Here is a 7,696-nt window from a genome sequence, read left to right as displayed (position 1 = left end):
GGGGGGTATTCAACCTTTGCTTTGCAGCAATTGCTAATAAATACTACTTTACAACTGACCATTCAGTACATGTTGCATTGGATAGAAGCTAAGGATTTGAGGGTTTTTTTGGAGGGGGGGGAGTTCTGCATATTAAAATTGTTTTGTTTTTGCATTTCATCAGTAACAGTTACAAGCAGTGAAAACTAGAACTTTGCAGTGTCATTGTCTGTAATAATATCCTGACCTCTGTTAACTTGACAACACTGAGCACTTCCGGCACCTGTACTGTATATAGATAAGAACTTTAGTTGCAAGTGAGCTTCTGAGTTAGTGGCGACACGGATGCACAAAGATTTTTAGAGAGGAGAGATGCAAAAATGTGCAATAAAAACACTATATGAATGAAGCGGCTTATGTAATACAACAACCTGAACGATCTTAATAAAAACAACACTGTCTCACTGTGCTTTATTTGAAAATATATCCATATACCAGTAATATCTGTAGTCAGCATTGTGTGGTGTAGCTCAGCTAAAACGCCCTTTGCTTGCAGAGTTCTTGATTTAAGAAGAGCTCTTCTTTCTGTGCACAAACTAGAAACCTAGAGTTAAATGTGAATAGAGCTGCACTTTAATTGTTGTGTACTACACTGGTACATGGAAGCCACAGGTATTTGGAATGACTCACTCAGAAGTCTCTGATTTGTGTATATTTGTAATACCAGAACATTAGATAGACTGCAGACCAATTCAGTGCTAGGTAGTTTCAGCTGCTCCCTTATTTCCCAAAGGGCTGGATCTGTATGTTTGGTTTGGGACAGACCTTTAAGCCAGATGCCATTTCCCAAACAGCCCTCCAATTTACTACATCCGGGTTGTACTGAGGATGCAGATATAAGCTTGTGACCCACTGAGCCCGGGCTCAGGGGGGTCACAATAATAAACCATTACGCCATGAAAGCACTCCACTGATGAATTCAGTAGAAAGACTTATTCTTTCTACTGACGTGTCTTTCCCAACGTCGTGGGAAAGACACTGATGAGGTGAAACGCCGTCATGTAACTTAAATAAGTCGGTCCTATTAAATCAGCTGAGTCAGTGGTAACTTTTAAATGACTTCTGAAAACATTTTTATAGTTGAGCTTTCCCTTTTGGCAAAGCTTATTATCATTTCTTTTAACTTTTTTATCCAAACTATGATCCATTGTTTAGCCGTGTGTTTGAAAAATAGTGCAATACAAATAAAACTATGATAATATTTCTGGACAACCGTCAGTAGGTAGGCATTATTACTGACTGAGATAAGCCTTCCTGTTTCAGATAGGCGCTGACCCCTGTCTGGCCATGGATATCTGCCTGGTTACAGAGGTCTTTAGAGCTGCTTCCAATACAATGAGTACAAGTACTAAGTGCTCATTTGCTGCACAAACCTCAGCAGACAAGAGAATTGCGTGTTTTCACAATACTTGAGTAGCCATGCTTTCAAAATGGTTTTGAAATTGTTGTTTAACGTTTAAATCTTTGGTGACCTAAATTCAGTTAATGGGTACTTCCTATTTTATTACTGGGTCAAAGTATTGTGCCAGCAGGGGTGTAAGCGGCTCTGGATTAAACCGATTACTCCAATTAATGATACAGATTCAATTTATCAAACAACTGAACAAGTGTTGTTTACTAGTGGTACTCGTTTTCTGGCCACTGCCCTTCAGCACATGCTTCACCATAGCAGGGGCTCGATGTAAGTCTTACTTTAAACGACAGTAATAGCCGGTAATAGTTTAAGCAGAATAAAACAATAATAAAGTCAAGCTAATTAAAACAATGGGAGGTGTAGGTATAAAGTTGATGACAAAAGAGAGACTTGCACATTTTGTTTTTACAGTTCCAGGCAGAGCAGCTCACTAAATGCTGCAGTAATAATATTCTTCCAATTGTTTCAGGTCTCTATTGATGTTATTATAATTGTTCGATAGCTGGGGACTATTCTACATGTTGTACAAGAAGAGAGAGAAAAACAGCCCTGTTTACACACCCAAAACGTTTATCATGCAGCAGACACACACACACAGAGTTTTACCAGTTCCTTGCTGCGTCTTATCAGGGCCTTGGTATAAGTTGAGGTCAGAGCTATCAGCTCTCACACATTTTACTTTTTATGACTTTTTGGTTTCACTTCTGGTTACAACGCCAGCTCTTCACTCAGCCTGGACTGCTGGACTTCATTTAAAGTCAGGATTAAAGGTGCTTTTTGTACAATTAAAATAACCATCAGCAGTCGATCTCAAAATAAGCTGAATGTCTGTTGTACATTTCAAGGTTATGGTTCTGAGTTTCAGACTGTTGGCTGCAGTGCCAGCTGACCACAGAAAAAGTTGTGTGTGACTAAAGTCTATCTGGGCTGGAAGCCTGCCAGAGGCTACCGTGCAAATTTCCAGTGGACGTTCCTATCTGCAGATCCTTCTGTACAGACTGTTGTCCTGTCTGAGCAACTTTTCTGCAAACTAAAATATTCTTTCCACTGTGAACTGTGGATATCCACCCAGTTGCTCTCCAGGGGTGGTCCTCGTGATCTGAGCTGCTCTTTAAGTTTTGCTTTTACTGCAGCCTCCTCTTACGCTGCAATCCTTCTTTCGGTTTCATCTAATTGTAAATGTCTTTAAGTAGTTTATTCTCTTGTCTAAACCACTTATCTCATCCTTCCTTGGTCTTCTAACCTAAAGCTAACCTTTACTGTAACACCTAAGCCATTCTCCATTCTATCATTGTTCTTGTTCTGGCAACTTATTTTATTGAAACTAACTAATGCTTATATATATTTCTATATTTTATTAAACAAAACAGACTGTTTGGGATTTTTTTTTTGTTTTTGGTCCCAACTTCTCCAGGTTCACTCAAACACATCTCAGAATAGATTGTTTCATTCTACTGGACAGAGCCAGTAAAATCCAGCTTTAAAATGAATTCCTCCTTTATCTAAACTGTTTTATTTGTCTGCATTGCTCTTTAACAACTTCAAAACTCTAATTTTTGTGTATTTTCTTTACATAGATGTTACATAGATCTCGACTTAGTAGAAGCTGATAAAAGTTGAAGAATTAGTACTACAGTGGTGGAGGGGGGGTAATCTATACAAGGACTGGCAGAGAAATTACAGAATTAGCATGTGCTGTTTTGGAAGTGGATTAGTAGTTACTGTATAACAGCTATAGCATAAGTAGACTAGATATAATTACACTGCTTTAAATACTATACACAAATTGGAAATAGACTTACAAAAAAGGCGTGCAGGCACAAAATTACTCCACGCAGAATCAACACTATTAAATAACAATCTTAATAAAAAATAGTATCAAAACTTACTGACAAAATACTGGAAGCTACAGGAAAACAGGTTCTGGCTAAACAGCTGCAGAATGAAATATATTGTAATATTTTTTTAATAAGTGACTAGTGACATTATCACAGCAAATACATCAAAGTTACATTTTAAGTGAGAAAGAAAACCCTACAAAACTGAAAAGCAGATTGATGGCTGAAACATTAAGAAAAAGCTGCAATTGTGCCAGTTCACTTGAGGAAAACAACAGCAGGAAAGGATACGACTTCCAGCAGTAACTTAACACAGTTCTGACACCATAAAAGCAATTAGTTATGTGCAGACAGGACCACAGAAGCAGGCTACAGCAATGGAGACCTCAGCTGACCCTGTTAAGTCAACACAACTCAGAATGAGGGGCGGTTTATAGACACAGAACATAAAACTTTAGTGGTTACCATTCACATCTTTATAACAGAGTAATTCCCATTCATTAAGAATTTTGACCATGACTTGAATGTACTGAAAGTTAAACTAAACCACTTCCTGCCAAAAAAAAAAAAATCACACAAAGGAGGCTCAGCTACACATTAAATTCAGCAAGAAACCACACTATGAGATGGTAGTCTTTGCAGTCTTGGTGAGATTGGAGTAGTGACACTTGAACCTGCACTCCACATTTCAGAGCATCTTCAAAGCACAGCTGCAGGCCAGGACAGTGGAGCTGTTGAATTTTGCCTGACCAATGTATCATTTTCTAACAGAAAGTTCTTGTCTTTGTTCTGTCTACTGTGGCTCAAAATGTTGTCCATCCCTGCTCTAGGTCCTGCCAAGGCTTTCCACAATGGCTTAGAAATGTAATATAGCTTGGATAGGCTCCAGTTTCACTGCAATCCTAAATTGAATAAGCAAAAGAAAACAGATGGATGAGAAAAAGCTGTTAGCTGGATTGGCTTACACTATTGTTTACTGCAACACTTGAGAGACTCCTAGTATTCAGTATAACAACTTCCTTGCTAACTTTATTCATGAGGCTTCACACAGGTCCAAAACATTATCAGCTAGCACCACACCCCAATTCAACTGAAAAACAAAAAAAAACCCTCATAATAAAATACACAGCAAAAGGATAAAACAGAAGAAAATAAAATCACAGTGGCCAGCTGGATTTCTCTCACTCCTAATCTTTCACTAGTTCTAGAAGAGGTTGTAAAAATTTCAATTTTATTCAGGAGCTTTGCAGACAGATACAAAAAACTGATGACTTTGATGAAAGGAAAACATCTAATGATTTCACAAACACCAACTAACCGGCACAACTATCTAGTTAAGCAAAAGTCCCTACTTACCATTACCGATGCTATCTATAGAAACTAATCTGGCTTCACAATTAGACGGTTGCTTCCTTGCTTGATGCACTGTTGGTGCTGTATGACACTCTGGAATCACTATTGATGTCAAGCTATACAGAGGCTTGTTTGACCTGTGTAACAATCTTGACTATTTGGTCCTAGAGGTGTATTTAATTTTTTATTTCCAAGTCCTCAATCAGCTCTTTACATGTTTACTTATCAAGCTTCTTATCGTATTATAATTAAATTTCTACTCACTGACCCCATCTTTTGTGTTATCTTGACTGTCTGGACTATTTAATTTTGTCATATTATATTTATGTTGCCGAGCTATTCCACTTTATCTAAGGTACTTTTTAATCGGTTGTGTTTAGTGTTTGGGCTCCTGCAGCACAGTGGAGATAAAGAAACTATATCGTTATGTTCCGACAAGTCAACACACGCTGCTCTGTTAAAATAACCTGCGCTGCTGTTATCTCTCAAAAGGTCACATGTAAAAATCCCCCTTTTGTCTTTTGACAAAATATCACAATATTTTAATGATTTTTCCCCCACAGAAGAAAGGAAAACTAATTAAAAGAAAACGACGTCAGAATAGAGACCAATAGACTGCAACTGGAAAGGATTGGTTTCACTATAGGATTTAATATTAGTAACTGAGCAAACAGAGCCATAACAGGGTTGTGGCTAAAGTTCATAAAAACACATTCAACCCATTTACCATATACTGACACAACACTGTGTTTGTTTTAGCATGTTGACACTTCCCCAAAAACATGCACAAAACATAGAAATTGCACATACTCTGTGGAAAGGAAAATATAAGTAAACACTTTTTTTCTACTGAAGTAGAGCAGTGCATGTTTACCTACATTACTTCTGTTGCTATGTATGTAGAAATACTCCAACTCAGTGAAGAGGAGGAATGAAAACCCACACTCAAGGCTGTGCTATATAAAACATTACTGCCCTTTCTTATACAATTAACATCTTAAAAAAAAACACTATTCCCATTACATTACGAAGAAAACACCCAGAACACACAACAGCAAAAGCAAACCAAGAGTTTCACAACTCCAACAACTGCAACACAGTTTACTTATATGTTTGCAACAGTTTCTGAGTTACACACAAATGGTGATCAAGAGAGCAGACAAGACTGAAACACCTCCCTTGTCGGCTTCTCCTTCTGTTGAAAAGCTAATATTGCGCATGCAGTAACACAACAAATTGTAAACTCGATTATTATTATTTACCCATCTTTTAGTAAAACTGTGAGAAGCTTCAAAGCTTCAAAAGAGCAAAAAAACCTAGTGTCACCACATATAATAACTGTATGCGGTAAAGACTCTCGCATGGAGCTGAAATTATACTGTCAACATTTCCAGGGTGTATCCTCCATCTTGCCTGATGACAGCGGGAGAGCCTCAAGTCTCACCGTGACCCTGAGCTTGATGAGCCAAAGAAAAAAGATAGATGGAAGGTTGGCTGCTGGAATCACATATTCATCATTAGCAGCTGAGTCACTGTAATCAGCACAGCACGATATTTGATAACTTGGGTTATGAGGCTTCAAAAGGGTCCAGAACCTCAAGAGTTATCACCCCACCCCAATTCCCTTCATTATAAGGAGAAAAAACCCCTAAAAAAACCAGCAAATAAGGAAAACAGCAGGAAAAAAAATCTGATTTCAGCAAGAGATTAGTCAACCTGCTGAATAGGAATAGTTGCCACACATACTGGAAGAGTTTTGCTCATGTCCATTATATTTTACCAGCTGCAGATAAGCGCTGTGACTCACTGAGTAAAAAAATGCTTCTTTGCTACAGGGGTATGTGCAAAATGCAGCTGCACAGCACCGCAAATATGAAGCCAAAACAAATGACTCTGGTGTGCAAGAGACATCTCACAACTGGTGAAGGTTACGTAAATACTATTACCAGTACTGATGCTGTCTTACAGAATTTAGACATGATCCAATATCATCCAGCTTTTTCCGGTTCCAATACCTTGGCTGTGGTTATCTGCTGATACTCAGTATCAATAGGAGATCGGTGAAATTAGGAATATGTATTCCTCACTCACAGACAAGGAGCTGACAGTAAACAGGTGAAGAGACATAATCGTGCCTGGCATAATAAAGGCTCACCAATAAGAGTTACACAAAAACCCACGTCCTTCCATGTTCTTAAATAAGATTACTGACCAAACATGACGAGGATGAGAAGGGCTCACTTTATCAGGTCACTTTGACCAATGTTAAAAACTTTTGCGAGCATACAAGCAGAAGCGTGAAATACGTCCAAAATACGATCCCTCAGCTATTCGCTTCTTCTGTGCTATGTTAGCTCTGCTGCTAGCTGTGGCAGGAATGCAGAGAGGTGGAATGAATGGACCAAGGATCTGCTCTTTTTCACCATTAGCTGATCAAATTATTAGCTGGGGACATACCCGAGACGAACTGTTCTGGCATTAAGAGGAGAAGGCTGCACTGTATTGTTAGTGCATGATGTGTAATTTGGAATCAGTGCAAACTACACAACAGGGACACCGTCTCTAAACTGTTTAAGGAAAATGCACTTTAAAAACAGAGTCAGTGACTTTAGAGTAGATGATCATACATGTTAGAAGTCTACACTAATGTTATACATTAAAAGGGATTTTCAATCTCACAATAAGGATTCTATATAATTAATTTAACACTGGTGTCAGATCAGTACTCGATATTTCCAGAAAGCCCAAAGTCATGGTATTAATATTAAATAGAAACTGGAAAAAGTCAAGATTGGCATTTCCCTACGTGATTAATATATAACTATATTTTATCAGAAAGTACCAGCTCTTTTACACAAGATTCTTGGATCAAGTAGTAACCACATAAAACAACAACATCTAGTGACAATGACCACCTTCAGCACATTCTTTATGATGCTTTAGGTCAGGGGTCACCAACACGGTGCCCGCGGGCACCAGGTCGCCCGCAAGGACCACATGAGTCGCCCGCGGGCCTGTTCTAAAAATAGCTCACCATAACAACTTACCAGTA

The 7,696-nt window shown here is 38.5% G+C and overlaps 1 protein-coding gene across 1 annotated transcript in view; it reads right to left on the bottom strand.

Annotated features, from left to right (window-relative positions):
• The window catches only part of LOC102308097 (tyrosine-protein kinase JAK2), a 51,600-nt gene that overhangs the window by 36,805 nt on the left and 7,099 nt on the right, over nt 1–7,696 (bottom strand). The window lies entirely within an intron of this gene.

Source organism: Haplochromis burtoni, unplaced genomic scaffold (assembly GCF_018398535.1).
Source record: "Haplochromis burtoni strain Fernald_Lab_line unplaced genomic scaffold, NCSU_Asbu1 Contig_151, whole genome shotgun sequence".
Classification (NCBI taxonomy): Eukaryota; Metazoa; Chordata; class Actinopteri; order Cichliformes; family Cichlidae; genus Haplochromis; species Haplochromis burtoni.
The sequence above is the reverse complement of the archived record's forward strand: the minus strand, read 5'-3'. Positions and strand labels throughout refer to the sequence as shown.